Source organism: Alligator sinensis, unplaced genomic scaffold, assembly GCF_000455745.1.
Source record: "Alligator sinensis unplaced genomic scaffold, ASM45574v1 scaffold384_1, whole genome shotgun sequence".
Classification (NCBI taxonomy): Eukaryota; Metazoa; Chordata; order Crocodylia; family Alligatoridae; genus Alligator; species Alligator sinensis.
In genome coordinates this window covers 507,805-522,510 of record NW_005842902.1, presented here as the reverse complement: position 1 = coordinate 522,510, position 14,706 = coordinate 507,805, and the positions used below count along the sequence as shown (strand labels likewise).

Below are 14,706 nucleotides of genomic sequence, written 5' to 3'. Positions count from 1 at the left end.
GCGGGGGGGTGTGGAGTGCAGCAAGGAATAAGAGATGCTCTGTTTACCAGGGCAGTCCTTGGAGTAACTAGGAACCATGGCCACAAACTGATGGAGAACAGATTTAGGTTAGACATCAGGAAGAATTTCTTTACAGTAAGGGTTGCCAGAATCTGAAATGGGCTTCCATGAGAGGTGGTGCTCTCCCTGACCTTGGGGTTTGTTAAGAGGAGGCTAGACATGCACCTGGCTGGGGTCATCTGCCCCCAGTGCTCTTTCCTGCCCAGCATAGGGGGTTGGACTCGGATCTGCTGAGGTCCCTTCCGACCCAAACATCTATAAATCTATAAGGGCTAACAAGGCCCATAGTGACATGGTTAGCGAGACTGGAAGGAGTGTGGTATCAAGTGTTCTCTCTTAATTGAAGTAAGTTTCATAGACTCATAGATGCTAGGGTCAGAAGGGATCTCAACAGATCATCGAGAAAGAGTGCTAGGGTCAGATGACCCCAGCCAGATGCCTATCCAGCATTCTCTTAAAGACCTCCAAGGTAGGGGAGAGCACCATCTCCCTTGGAAGTCCATTCCAAATTTTGGCCACCCTTACCATGAAGAAGTTTTTCCTGGTATCTAGCCTAAATCTGTACTCTGTCAGTTTGTGACCATTGTTCCTTGTTTACTCCAAGAGGCGCCCTGGTGAACAGAGCATCTCTGATCCCTTGCTGCATCCCCCTAATGAATTTGTATGTAGGCAGCCACAAGATCACCTCTCAGCCTTCTCTTGCAGAGGTGAAGAGGTCCAGGGCCCTCAGTCTCTCCTTATAGGGCTTGTCCTGTAAGCCCCTAACCATATGATTTATTTATGAATAGGATGAGATACTGTATCGAAGACCTTGCTAAAGTCCAAGAAAACAACATCCATCTCTACTCTTGCGTCCAAGCATTTTGTGACCCTGTCATAAAACGAAACCAGATTGGTCAGGCATGATCTACCTGCTACAAATCCATGCTGGTTTCCCTGCTGCATTATTTTTCCCGCTGGACTCCCACAAATATGATCCTTCGTAATCTTTTCAAAGACCTTTCCAAGGGTGGAGGTGAGACTGACTGGCCTATAATTACTCGGATCCTCCTTCCTGCCCTTCTTGAAAATAGGGACCACGCTGTCCCTTTTCCAGTCCTCCGGGAACTGACCCGAGCGCTATGAGTGGTCAAACAGCCATGCCAGTGGTTCTGCCGATTCCTTCAGTACCCTTGGATGCAGCTTATCCAGGCCTGCTGACTTGAACACAAGATGGGAATTCTGAAAAAACAAAATGATGTTATTTCTCAATGGGAATCTTAAACTAACCTGAAACTGGACTTTAAGTGCTGACTAATGTTCTCTGTCAAGTGTTTCTCTGCAGTTTTCCATAATTGAAAATTTTAAGTGAAACTGATTTATGATGGCTAGAAAATGATATTTAGAGGTTTGCTTTTGGGAATTGGCTTGTAGGTAAAGCAAGAACAAATGGTCCAGGGGAATGGTAAGGGTAAATTGTAGGGCTGACAAATGATTAAAAAAAATAATCACAGTTAATTGCAAGATTTAAAAAAATCATTGCAATTTAATCGCAGTTTTGATCAAATAGTTAAACAGTAGTCAGCTCCCCCCCCCCCCCCCCCCCCCACCCCCCAGCGCACACGCGCTCAAACAGCTCAGAGCCCATGTGCCCTGAGGCTCCTCCCCACCCCCCAACAGCACACAGCCCCAGACTCAACCCTGGTCCACTCTGCACCCACTCTGGGCTTGCACTGCAGAGAGGACCTGCAAGCAACCCAGGCACAGACTCCGGGTGGCTGCAGAAAGAAGGGCCTGGCAGCAGCGAAGGGGGATCTGCTTTTCCCTCACGCCAAGCAGCAACTTCTGCCTGCTTGCCAGCACTGCTTCCACTGCTAGGTGTGGGTGGGTGGTCTGAAGCAGGTGCAGGGTGGGCTGGGGTTGGGGCTGTGAGCATGGGTTCCGGCTGTTCCATTCTGCTGGGCCAAGCCTAGAGAGGGCATGGGATGGGCTGTATTTTGCCTACCCGTGGTCAAAATGGACATATGCAATTAACGCATGTTAAAAAAATGTGTTAATTTGTTTTGCATTAACTGCATTAGTTAACTGCGATTAACTGACAGCCCTAATTAATTGATTTCTAAAAGCCTGTTTGTGACAGTTTCCTTCAAGGTCTGCTGTGTCTGAAGCCAGCAGACACACAGGCTGGGAAAATGAAGATTTATACCACACTGTTCCATAACACGAAGAGTGTGCTGGAACAGAGACAAGAGACCACCAAACCAGGAGGAAGTGGTGGCTGAGGCTTTCTTCAAACAGCTATTGGAAGTTTCCTGATCACCAGCTCTGGTTCTTGTGGGGGACTTCAGTCACCCTGACATCTGTTGGGAGGGCAATACAGCCATGCACAGACAATGCAGGAAGTTTTTGGAGAGTGTTGGGAACAACTTCCTGGTGAAAGTGCTGGAGTGGCCAACTAAGGGCAGTGTTTTTTCTTGACCTGCTTCTCACAAACAGGGAAGAATTGGTGGGGAATATAGTAGTGAATGGCACCTTGGGCAGCAGTGACCACAAGATGATTGGAGTTCAGGATCCTGAGGAAAGGAAGGATGGAAAGCAGCAGAATAAGGACTGTGGACTTCAGAAAAGCAGACTTCAACTCATGCAGGGTCCTCATTCTCAGAATCCCTTTAGAAGCCAGTCTGAGAGGGAAGAGGAGTCCAGGAGAGCTGCCTATACTTTAAAGAAGCCTTACTGCAAGTGCAGGAAAAAAACATCCTAATGCTCAGGAAGACTAGCAGGTATAGCAGAAGATCAGCTTGGCTTAGCCAGGAACTCTTCAGTAAATGAAATCACAAAAAGGAAGCTTATAAGAAATAGACACTTGGACAGATAACTAGGGAACAATATAAGAGCACAGGGAAGAGTACAAGTCAGGAGGGCCAAAACACAGTTGGAGTTGCAGCTAGCAAGGAATGTGAAGGGTAACAAGAAGGGTTTCTACAACTATGTTGACACAAAGAGGAGGATCAGGGAAAGCATGGGTCCCTTACTAAATGAGGGAGGCAACCTACCGAGAGAGGCTGCAGAAAAGTCTGAAGTGCTTAATGCCTTTTTTGCCTCAGTCTTCACAGGCAAGGTCAGCTCTCAGAGTACTGCACAAGGCAGCAAAATTTCTGGAGGAGGTGAGCAGCCCTCAGTGGTGAAAGAACAGGTTAGGGACTATTTAGAAAAGCTGGATGTGTACAAATCTGTTGGGCTAGATGGGATGCACCTGAGGGTGCTGTGGGAGTTCGCTGATGAGATTACAGAGCCACTGGCCTTCATCTTTGAAAACTTAAGGTGATCAGGAGAGGTCCTGGAAGATTGGAAAAGGGCAAACATAGTGCCCATATTTAAGGAAAGGAAAAGGAGGACCCAGAGAACTACAGACCGATCAGTGTAATTTTAGTCCCTGGAAAAATCATGGAGAAGATCTTCAAGGAATCCATTTCTAAGCACCTGGAGGAGAAAAAGATGATTAGCAACAGTCAGCATGGATTCACCAAGAGCAAGTCATGCTTGACCCGCCTGATTGCCGTCTATGATGGACATAGGTGGACCAGAGGATGTGGTATACCTTGATTTTTTGCAAGGCTTTTGATTTGGTCTCCCACAACACTCTTGCAGGCAAGCTAAGGAAGTACAGGCTGGATGAATGGAATGTAAGGTGGATAGAAAACTGGCTGCAGCATCAGGCTCAGAGGGTAGTAATCAGTGTCTCAATGTCCAGTTGGCAGCCAGTATCAAGTGGAGTGCACAGGGGTCGGTCCTGGTGTTGGTTTTGTTCCGTGTCTTCATCAGTTTCCTGGAAGATGGCATAAACCTGGAAGGTGGCCTCAGCAAGTTTGTAGATGACACCAACACTGGAGGGTAGGGCTAGGATTCAGAGTGACCTAGACAAATTGAAGGATTCAGCCATGAGGACTCTCATGAGGTTCAACAAATAAATACAAAGTCCTGCACTTAAGACGGAACAATCCCATGCACCAATACTGGCTGGGGGCTGACTGGGAGACAGCTGAGCAGAAAAGAACCTGGGGGTTACAATAGACAATAAGCTGAATATGAACCAGCAGTGTGCCCTTGTTGCCAAGTCGGCTAATGACATAATTGACTGCATTGGTAGGTGTATTGCCAGCAGATCAAAGGAAGTAATTATTTCCTTATATTCAACCCTGGTGAGGAGATATCTTTAGTAGTTTGTTCAGTTTTGGGCCCCCCACTACAGAAAGGATGTGGACGAATTGGAGAGAGTCCAGCAGAGGGCAACAAAAATGGTGAGGGGCCTGGGGCACATGACTTCTGAGAAGATGCTGAGGGAACTGGGCTTATTTAGTTTGGAGCAGAGAAGGCTGCGAGGGGATTTAATATCAGCCTTCAACTACGTGAGGGGAGGTTCAAAAAAGGATGGAGCTAGACTGTTCTCAGTGGTGGCAGATGACAGAACAAGGAGCAATGGTCTCAAGTTGCAGCAACGGAAGTATAGGTTGGATATTAGGAAAAAAATTCTCAGTGGGAGGGTAGTAAAACACCTGGAATAGGTTACCCAGAGAGGTTGTGGAATCTCCAGTCTTGGAGGTTTTTAAAACCTGGCTAGTAGGGCTGTGCGAAGCTTCAGTTAGTGATTCGATTCGGCCTAATTCAGTGGCCAGATCTTCAAATCCAAATTGAATCAGGAGAACCTTTAATCTCAGAATCGAATTGGAACCCTCCAAATCAATTCAGAGAGATTCGATGATTTGGACATAGACACAGCTTTAAATGTTTTTTCTGCATAGCTCAAGGTACCAGGCGGCTCTTGAACGCTGAGATGGTGGGGCGGATGGAGCGTCCCATGGGGTGGGGGCAGGTCCCCAGCATGCTCGGCGGCAGACCCATAAGTGGACCAGAAGCAGTTTTGGTCCTCTTCTGGGTTGGCCACAGAGCACATGGGGGAACCACCCTCCAGTTTGACTGGTACCTCTTGAGTCTGGGTGGGCATCCGGGGTCCCCCCGCAGCTGATCACTGCGCCAGGGGGGCATGGGGAGGGGGCCCTGTGCTCCTGTGGAACGCTCCATCTGCCCCGCCATCTCAGCGTTCACAAGCTGCACGTGGTAGCTCGAGGGTATGTAGAAAAAACATTTAAAGTTGTGTCTGTGGCTGAATCGCTGATTCTCTGAATCATCATTGAACCTTCAGATTCCACCAAATCAAATAGGGACAGTGATCCGCATCAACGAATCGAATCACTGTCTCTTGAATCGGAATTGAATATGGCCTGCTTCACACCCCCCTACTGGCTAGACAAAGCTTTGGCTGGGTTGATCTATTTGGGGATGGTTCTGCTTTGAGCAGGGGGTTGGACTCAGTGGTTCTCAACCTTTTTTGTACCAGGACCCATTTGTAAACATTGTTAGTCAGCCCCGACCCAGTGACGCTTACCCTCGGCCCAGTCCCACAGTGTGTGGGGCAGGGAAGGGCCCTAAGCAGTCCAAAGTAGCTTTTTGCAACCTGCAAGGGAAAAGTCACAGCCATGTTTTTTTTCCTTTAAAGGAGAATCCATTTTAAAAGTTTGTTCACAACCCTTTCATATATTCTTGCGACCCACTTTGGGGTCACAATCCATGGGTTGAGAAACACTGGAGTAGATGACCTCCTGAGGTCCCTTCCAACCCTAAATTTCTGTAACTATGACTCTCCAGTATTGGCACCAGGTCACAGCGCCCAGTTGCAGAGCTCTTGGGATTTCCAGTTTTGGGGAACTGACCAGAATAGGAGGCCCAGTAAATAACCAAATTAAGATGTGTGCATGTGATGGGTTTGTTGGAACAAAGGAATATGCTGACAGGACAGAACATGGAATGTATGACGACCACAGAGAGACCAATCAATAATGCTCAGAGATGAACAGTCATCAGAGAGGACAAAGGATACAAAAGAAGGGATTTCAGAGCAGCAAAGGGTTCCCGAACGGGGAACCCAAGGTCACCCGTCTCGCCCACCCCACTAGTTGTGGTGAGGGTATTGCCCCTCGACCTCCAGGCTTATGATATCTGATATTCAAGAGAGAACCACAGGGTGAAGCTCATGTACTGGCAAGATGTAGCTGTCCCCTGTGACAGCTTAAGACTGGTAGATCTAGAATTCTTTGTATTATTCTTATCTGCCATCACTGTGTATCAGTAAAATTTGCCTGTTATCGAATGGAGAGGTCATTGTCAGTCTGAGGGTTTGGGTCCATGTGGAACAAGGTATCTGGGTCATAAATCCAGTGCCAACAATTTATATCTAATTTACATTTTATTTTAAAATTAAAGGATGGTGGGCCTTGTACAGTGTTTTCTGCTAACCGTGGTAGATTTCTTAGTATGACTTTTTCAAACAGTCACCATTCTGCTGTCAAGACAGAATTGATGCCATATTCTACAATTGAAAAAAAGTTAACTGAGTGACTTTTTTCATGCTGCCTAAGCAATCAGCTCTTGCATTGTTAGATCTTTGTTTTGCACAATGTAAGAGGCTTATGTGCTGCATACAGAGTAACATATGGAAAAAGCTTTTAATATACTTTTTAAATGTGAAAGCTAACTGCTTAGGGCATAAGCTACAATTCTTCTATTAGTAGCTTAACAAGAATGTCCCAGTTCAGCATGATTTACATAGCTGTTATAAAATGTAAAGTTGCATTAACTTTTAAATTTTATTGTAGGATATTTATTTTGAAACATTATTTGCTAGGCCGACAAAACACTTGCATATACAAGAATAGTAGTTAATTTACGCAGAATGATGCTGTGCCGAGACCAGGATTTTTGCTATAGAGTAACAACTCATCATGTTAACTCATGTGTAAAATGTTAGAAAAGCTGAACGTATACAAGTCTATGGGGCCAGATGGAATGCACTTGAGGATGCTGAGGGAATTGGCTGATGCGATTTCAGAGCCACACTGGACATTATTTTTGAAAACTCATAGTGACTTGGGGAGGTCCCAGAGGACTGGAAAAGGGCAAATATAGTGTCCATCTTTAAAAAAACAAACAAAAACAAAAAAAGGAAGGAGGATCCAGGGAACTACAGACCAATCAGCCTCACCTCAGTCCCTAGGAAAATCATGGAGCCAGGTCCTCAAGGAATCCATTTCTAAGCCCTTGGAGAAGAAAGTAATTAGGAAAAGTCAGCATGGATTCAGCAAGGGCGAGTCGTGCCTAACCAACCTGATTGCCTTCTATGACAACTGGCTCTGTGGATGCGGGGGGGACCAGTGGATGTGATATACCTAGACTTTAGCAAGGCTTTTGATATGGTCTCCCATGACGTTCTCGCAAGCAAGCTAAGGAAGTACAAGTTGTAAGGTGGATAGAAAACTGGCTGGCTCATTGGGCTCAAAGGGTAGCAGTCAGTGGCTCAATGTCCAGGTGGCAGCTAGTATCAAGTGGAGCGTCCCAGGTCCTGTTCAGTATTTTCATCAGTGACCTGAAAGGGGATGGAGTGCATCCTCACAAAGTTTGCAGGTGACACCAACCTGCAGGAGTAGTAGATGCGCTGGAGGTTAGGGCTAGTATTTAGAAAGACCTCAGCAACTTGGAGGATTGGACTAAAAGAGATCTCATGAGGTTCAGTAAGGAGAAGTGTAAAGTCCTGCACTTAGGAATGAAGAATCCAATGTACCACTACAGATTGGCGACTGACTGGCTAAGCGGCAGCTCTGCAGAAAAGGACCTGGGGGTTAGATAGGAGAATAAGTTGAGTATGAGCCAATGTGTGCCCTTGTTTTAAAGTCTGAAACTAAGTATGTGTAAAATGGTGCAGAGTATGGTTGAGATGTAAATGAGGACCAAATGGCTTTGGTACAGCTGCCAAAATATGACGAGTTAGCATTCTATTATAAAATCTTGCTTTCACAGATGTGTATTCATTGCTTCAGTATACCCAAGCTAGAGAAGTCTCATATCTGAGAATACTGTTCTGCTCCAATGTCCCAACCAATTGCACTTTTCTGTAGATGTTTGTGAGTGGAAATACCTAGATCTCTGTCTCTGCCTGTCTCCTGGATGACTCCCACCAGAAGTTCCTTCAAGGTCCTGAGAATTTATATTGCATCTTGTTGCTAAATCTGATAATACCTTTTTGTGGGGCCTTATAATACCTTTTTCTGGGACTTGGGAATATTGGAATTTGGGAGTGGATTGGCTCCTAAAGCCCCTGAGAAGTATTTCCCCCCCGAGAGTTTTTTTTTTTTTTAATCTGAACAGTAAAAAACTGTTTGGATCTTGCCCTGATTCATCCAAATTATCACTGACAGGTTAGGCCTAAACTATTTTCAAGGTTTGCATCCTGTTCTCAAAACTTCATTTTGAACCAGAATAAGGCACCTTTCATGATTTTTAACGTTTGTACAATCCCTAAATCTGTTGTATTTTACAAAATGACTCATGGACAGTGTTGGAGAGGGACATGTGAATAGGCATAATTTGTTTAGCTGTGCAAACTGAACAGAATAAAAATAGATTTGTCATCTGATTCAGACTTTGGTTCTTGACACATCTTTCAAAAGTAACACATTTCCAAAATGCAAGCTACCTACCCAAACTTCATGATATATCAAGGATGCAAATGCGATTTTTTTTTTTTTCCCCAGTAAATATAAAACAGGTTTTGGTTTGTATGTCACTTGCCAGTTGATCAGTAATTGGACATGAAGCTGATATTATTTAATATATGAACTTGGTGCCAAAAAATAGGAGTATGCCAATGGAACATGCTAATGAACCTGTTTTGGGAGGCATTTTCTAGACCAAGAACTATCAGGATATTATATAGGAAGAACTGGATGACCTTGAAACCATTTACAGTAGACAGAGCTGACCCAAGCAGGATGTGGGGCCCAGTGCAAATCAGTCCATGCGGAGCCCCGGCCCCGAGAAGCAGCCACCACCGTGGGGGGGAGGGGTAAGTGGCTGGTAGCGCGGGGCCCAGGGTGGTTGCCCTGATTCGCACCCCCTAGGAACAGCCCTGACAGTAGACATGGGGAAATATTAATGTTATTGTATGAAGAAGTTATGAAACTTTGTATGGAATACTGTTCTGGGCACCCATGTTTGAGAAATGTGCGGGTCCAGCCTGCTTGGCCTGTATGTGTGCTGGTCCAGCCTACTTGGTCTGTCCTTGCAGGGAGCTGGGGCCAGGCAGGAGGGGGCTGCTGGGCTTCCCCAGGTTTTGTCAGGGCAAGTGTGGATGGGAAGGTGTGAGGGGCAGATGGGTTTGGATGGCAGGTGGCTCTTATGGGGAATGTCAGGGTGCAGGCTGAGGCAGAAACTCCCTTGTCATTTTAGGGGTAGTTGGTAGGCCTGTGCGAGTCGGCACCGATCTGATCCGGCTTTGGATTCAGCCGTTTTGGATGGCAGCGATCTGATCCGGAGCTCCGGATCGGTTTGCCGCTTTGGAGATCCGGCTATAGACTTTAATGGGGGGGAATCAATGAAATATCTATAACTTCGTTGTTTTATCTCCGATTTGCAGGGGTGGTAGCCTCTGCTGAGTGCATGAAGCCTGCCAAGTTTCAAGAAGATAGATGCAGGGGTTTGGGGGGAACTGCACCCCAAATTCATGAAAGCAAATCTCCTGTCATGTCTACATGTTACTGTGCAGGGGTCATAGTCCCTGGTGAGGCCACAAAGCCTGCCGAGTTTCAAGAAGATTGGTGCAGGGGTTTGGGGGAACTGCACCCCAAGCTGCTGACAGGCAAAACTCGTGATGTGGGTAGCTTCTTGGGCAACTGCGTCTGTCCTGGGACACAGGGGGGTGAAATCTAGTGCAGGCCTAGGTGCTTGGCTCTGCCAGGCCACGAAGCCTGCCAGCTGTGTGTGTCTCGCTGGGGGGTCTGTCTTGTAGGCCCCTGCACCCCAAGCTGCTGACAGGCAAAACGTGTGTGTGTGTGTGTGTGCGCGTGTGCGTGTGTAGGAAGGTGTGCCCTTCCTGGCGCTGGGGCCTCTGCACAACACGGCAGTGTGCCCCGGTGGAGTCTCCTCCTCCCCTACAGCCTCATGCCCAGTCCTCCACTTTACGTGACAACAGGTAAAATAACTTAGCTGGCACAACACCAGTAGCATCAGCAGAAGCATCAAAGGTACCCAAATGGAACCGTCAAGGAGCCTTTCTTTTTATAAAGGAATTGACAGCAAGAAATAAAGGTGTTGTGTGGTGTGTTGTGTTGGACATATGATGTTATTCATGGTGTGTGATGGCTTATCTTGTGTTTTTATGTCTATATGTGTATTATGAAAAAAAGGAGTACTTAAAAAAATGTATCTTTGGAAGCTTTAGGGTTGAAAACCCCTTTGTCAGGCTGAGGAAGTACCTGCAGTTGGTCCTGGATGGAAGGAATAGTAAAGAAGCCTGAGGCTGGCCTGGCTCACAATGCAGGAAAGAAAGCCAGTCAGTGGAAATGGAAATGGAAGCGTCAGGGGGTGAGGGACTGGCTGGGCCGGGGAGGGGGGGGAAGCGGAGGGAAGGGAGATGAAGCAGCGCAGGTAAAAGTGCAGAGGTACCTGGGAAGTCAGATGTCCGGCAGGTTGCAGTGTGTCAGAATTTCACTGCCTATATTGAGTCCATGAGTTTCGGTACCTAGGAGGCTGAAGAAGTGAAGTTCATAGGCCTGACCCTCTGACTGAGATGGAACTTGTGTGCCACACAGCGGGTGCCCACAAAGTTGGCATCATGGACAGCCTTGACCATATTGGTCCCATTGTCGGTGACCATGAACCTGCGGGTGAGCTCAGCCTGCCCAACAAGCTACCCCTGTACCATGCGGTTCATTGCCACCATGCCATCTATCCATCCAGGACCAACTGCAGGTACTTCCTCATCCTGACAAAGGGGTTTTCAACCCTAAACCTGGCATTCCGGGCAGCTAAGCTGAGCTCACTGGGAGCCTCACAACTGCACTGCAACCAGCAAACGTCAAGCCTGTCAAAGACATGACAGGTCTGGGCATTCCCCAGCCAGGACTTTGTGTGTGCATGCGTTAGCTGGAGATTATGGTGCCTCCTACCTGCCTTTCACGAGGGGATGGTTGGTCCTAGCACTTACGGGGCTGCCACGCCACCAGCAGCCCCACCAGGCCTCCCTTACCCTGGCAGGGTGCAGTTTTAGTTGTCATGAGGACCTGGGGCCTCCTCCTTCCCCATAGCCCCAATCCCATACCTCCAAGTTCATCCTGGCAGGGGAACAAGCTCAGCAGGGAGATGTTTTTCCCCTGCTGCCTGGTGATGCAGTTAGTGCCCCCTCCAGCTGAGAGCGGGGCATTACTCGGCTTTTAAAGAACCCAAAAAAGGAAATAGGTGCAGAGTGAGGAGGTTGGCGCTCAGTCTGTCTGCAGGTGGAGCTTGGGGAACCCCAGCAGCGGGAGGTTCACCTTTTAGGAACACCAGCTGCTCCACCAACGTAGGAGCCAAGAAAGTGCAGTGGGGTGTCACAACATCCCCCAGCAATGCTGAACACCCTCTCACGTGGAACGCTGGTCGGTGAACAGGACAGGTGTTGCTGGGCAACCGTGGCCGCATCGGGCTGCGGCTTGCCCAGTAGGCCAAGGAGTCGCAGTCCAGTGGGCTCCACGTCCTCAGCAAGATAGGTAGCCACCAAAGCCTCGAAAGTGGATCTCCCTCTTCCACATCCCCTTGCTTCTGCACTTCGACCTCCCTGACTTTGTTCACCAGTACCTGCGTCCGGTGATCAAGGGTTTTGGGGCTGCCAGTGAATGTGCTCCCCTTCACCCTCAGGTTGAACATGCCCGTCATCATGTGGACCGTACTGGACTGCAAGGGATCCAGCTGTCTCCTGATGCCCTCCTTCAGCCGCCTCACCAGTGCCTGCACATCTGGTGACAGCGGCCTACCTCAGCCAGGAACATTGATCCCCTGGAACTTCTCTATTTGGTTCTTCAGTTCCCTCACTAGGGGGCATCACCAGTGCTAAGGGTCTCGGTGGCCTCGAGGAAGGCCTTGAGGACCACCAAGATCTGGCAGATGGTACCCCACTCAGCTCTGTTCAGGGGGCCGCTGATCCCAGTCTCCCCAAGCAAGGCCATCTCATGGATGGCCTGTTGCTCCACCAACCTTTGGAGCATCAGGTGTGTGGAGTTCCACCGAGTCTCCACATCCTGCATGATTTTGTGCTGCGGGATGCTCAGCTCTGCCTGTTTCTCCCGCAGCATCTTGAACCCTTGATGCTGCTGTGGAAGTAGCCTGCCACCTTCCTGCATTTCGAAATCAGCTGGCTTGTAGCAGTACTGGTGGCGGTGCTGTCACCAGCAGCCCTGTCCCCCTCCAAGGCATCCCTCATTCTTAGGTGCAGCCTGCGTGCCATACAGCGGATGCCAACAAAGTTGGCATCACAGATAGCCTTCACCATATTGGACCCATTGTCGGTGACCATGAACCTGCGGGTGAGCTCAGCCTGCCCAACAAGCCCCCCTGCACCATGCGATTTGTGGCCACCATGATATCCCTTGCCATGTGGGACACATTCAGCACCTTGGCTTCCAGTAGAGCCCACTGACAACTTGACTGATCACGCCAGTGCCCTGTGAGGGAGAGGTAGGTGTGATCTCCACCCTGGCTGCTCCAGATGTCAGAGGTGAAGTGCAAGGCTACCTGCGGCCCTGCCTTGTGCAGCTTCTCCCTCAAGTACTCCCTGCATGCCTCATGTTGTAGTTGGGGCCAGACTCAGTGATCAGGAGGTCCTTTCCAGTCATGTTTTACTGTGTAGCACCTGAATTTCAGTGTATAATCTGTTTGTATTTTCTTGGTAGTTACACATTTTGTTGAGCCTTCAAAAACAGGGAAGATTTTTCATATAAACTGTATTGGTAGGAAATTGGAGTCACCAGCTGCAGAAAAGCAAAATACAAACTCCCAGATGCAATTTAATAGAAAATGTATTTGAATTCAATAACTCCTAAGATGCCACAGTCACAAAAGGAAAGAAATTTAATTTCTTTTACAAAATTGTTCCCTGAATCTTCAGCTTCTTTAAAGTATAAAAACTGACAGCATTAACAATCCACTGTTCCCATGCATTTCAGTTTCCTTTTCTGAATGTTCCTGATGCATGTTAGTGAATAAGAAACAGGTTTCTTTCCCAGCAGTCTAGTTCAGTAAATTGTTTGATATCAAGTTTACATCAAACTTGTCCCTTTCTACAGTGTTTTTAAAAGCTTTAATTTCCTACACCACTTCCTATTTTCAGGTGCATTTTAAGCTCTTAGAACTCAGATCATGTCAAGTGCCTGACGCACAGTTTTGAGGATGGGAAGTATTTTTTCCATTCCTTTTCATTACTGCTTTTTCTGTGTTTATAAACAATTGCCACTTTAATTTCATGGGCAACATCCCAGATATTAAAAATAGAGTTGTCTGATAATACTCTCTTACTCTGTATGTATTCTTTACTTCAGTGGCTATTTTGTTAGAGACTTAGACATGCCGGTTCTCAGGTATTAATGGGATAAAACAAGATTTAAATGTCAGCATTGTTTTAATTATTTTCACAGCTGATCAAAGCAGCTAAGAAAGGGGATGATTGTATTATCTGAGTGACTTTTCACTTTGAGTACCATGATATCATGCAGTTTAGAAGTGTCATCACAAACTGCTTTTACAGTCAAAATGCTGAGCAGAGGAATCAATACTGGAGAACCCAAATGACAGTCATCTTGACTACCTCCCACCCTTGGGAGGTACATTCTTCTTTGCTTATGATTTCGTGTGTACTTCATGTGTTTGAGTTGGGTAGAATGGACAGCTTTCCTAGAGCCTTAAAATCCTCTGACTTCGCCTGAACCAAGTATATAAATAAATAGATTTCTGATCAGCACAGCCTGACTCTTGGCTGTTCACAAAACCAAGTTAAGATTTAATGAGTGCACACAGCAGTGATGCTTTAAGCAAAGCTTATTAATAACTGCACAATGCAGATTTTATCCAAGTTTTATAGCAAAGACTTGATGAGCCAGATTGCCATTGCTGCTAAACATATATTTACAATATAATAATTCTTTCACATAGTAAATATTGCTTCCAACTCTAGTATTTTGAGGTCCTTTCATTATACCTATTTGCATGACAGATTGTTTGTTAATAGTTTCTGTGTATGCACTTTACATTAGCAGCAGCTGACTTAAGGCTGATTAAGACTTTTTGGTCATCTGTCTTTTTAAACAGTCTAATCTGTTAACTATATGTAACAATTATTAGGAATTGCTTTAGTATTAATTTTTTAATAGATGGAGAAAAATCTAGTGTCTTTTGCTTTGCTTTGTTTTTTTTTTTGTTTTAATTAAGCATATTTAAAATAGACAAATGAAAAATTAGCTGTAATTCAACTTGGCAGTGATTGACAGTCCTGCTGCTGTGCCTTTGGTTTTGAGTGACGTCTTGTTATTTGTGTTGGCATTAATGCATTGGGACTCAAAAGCACTGACTCAGTCACTAGGAAACCTGTTGGCTTGGGGTCACTGAAACCTTACTTCAAGAGCATTGCCTACGATATGTGTTTTTTCTTGTGAAAATAACTTTCAGCTGTAGGCCTTAATTGAATTAACAGATTATGTATTTCTATTTTGGTAGTAGTCATGATATTCTTTTACGCACTGGAAGATGCAGTCT

The 14,706-nt window shown here is 46.5% G+C and overlaps 1 protein-coding gene across 1 annotated transcript in view; it reads left to right on the top strand.

Moving 5' to 3' along the window:
* Positions 1–14,706, top strand: part of CCDC6 (coiled-coil domain containing 6) — a gene marked incomplete at its 5' end in the record, with an annotated part of 91,463 nt that overhangs the window by 51,606 nt on the left and 25,151 nt on the right.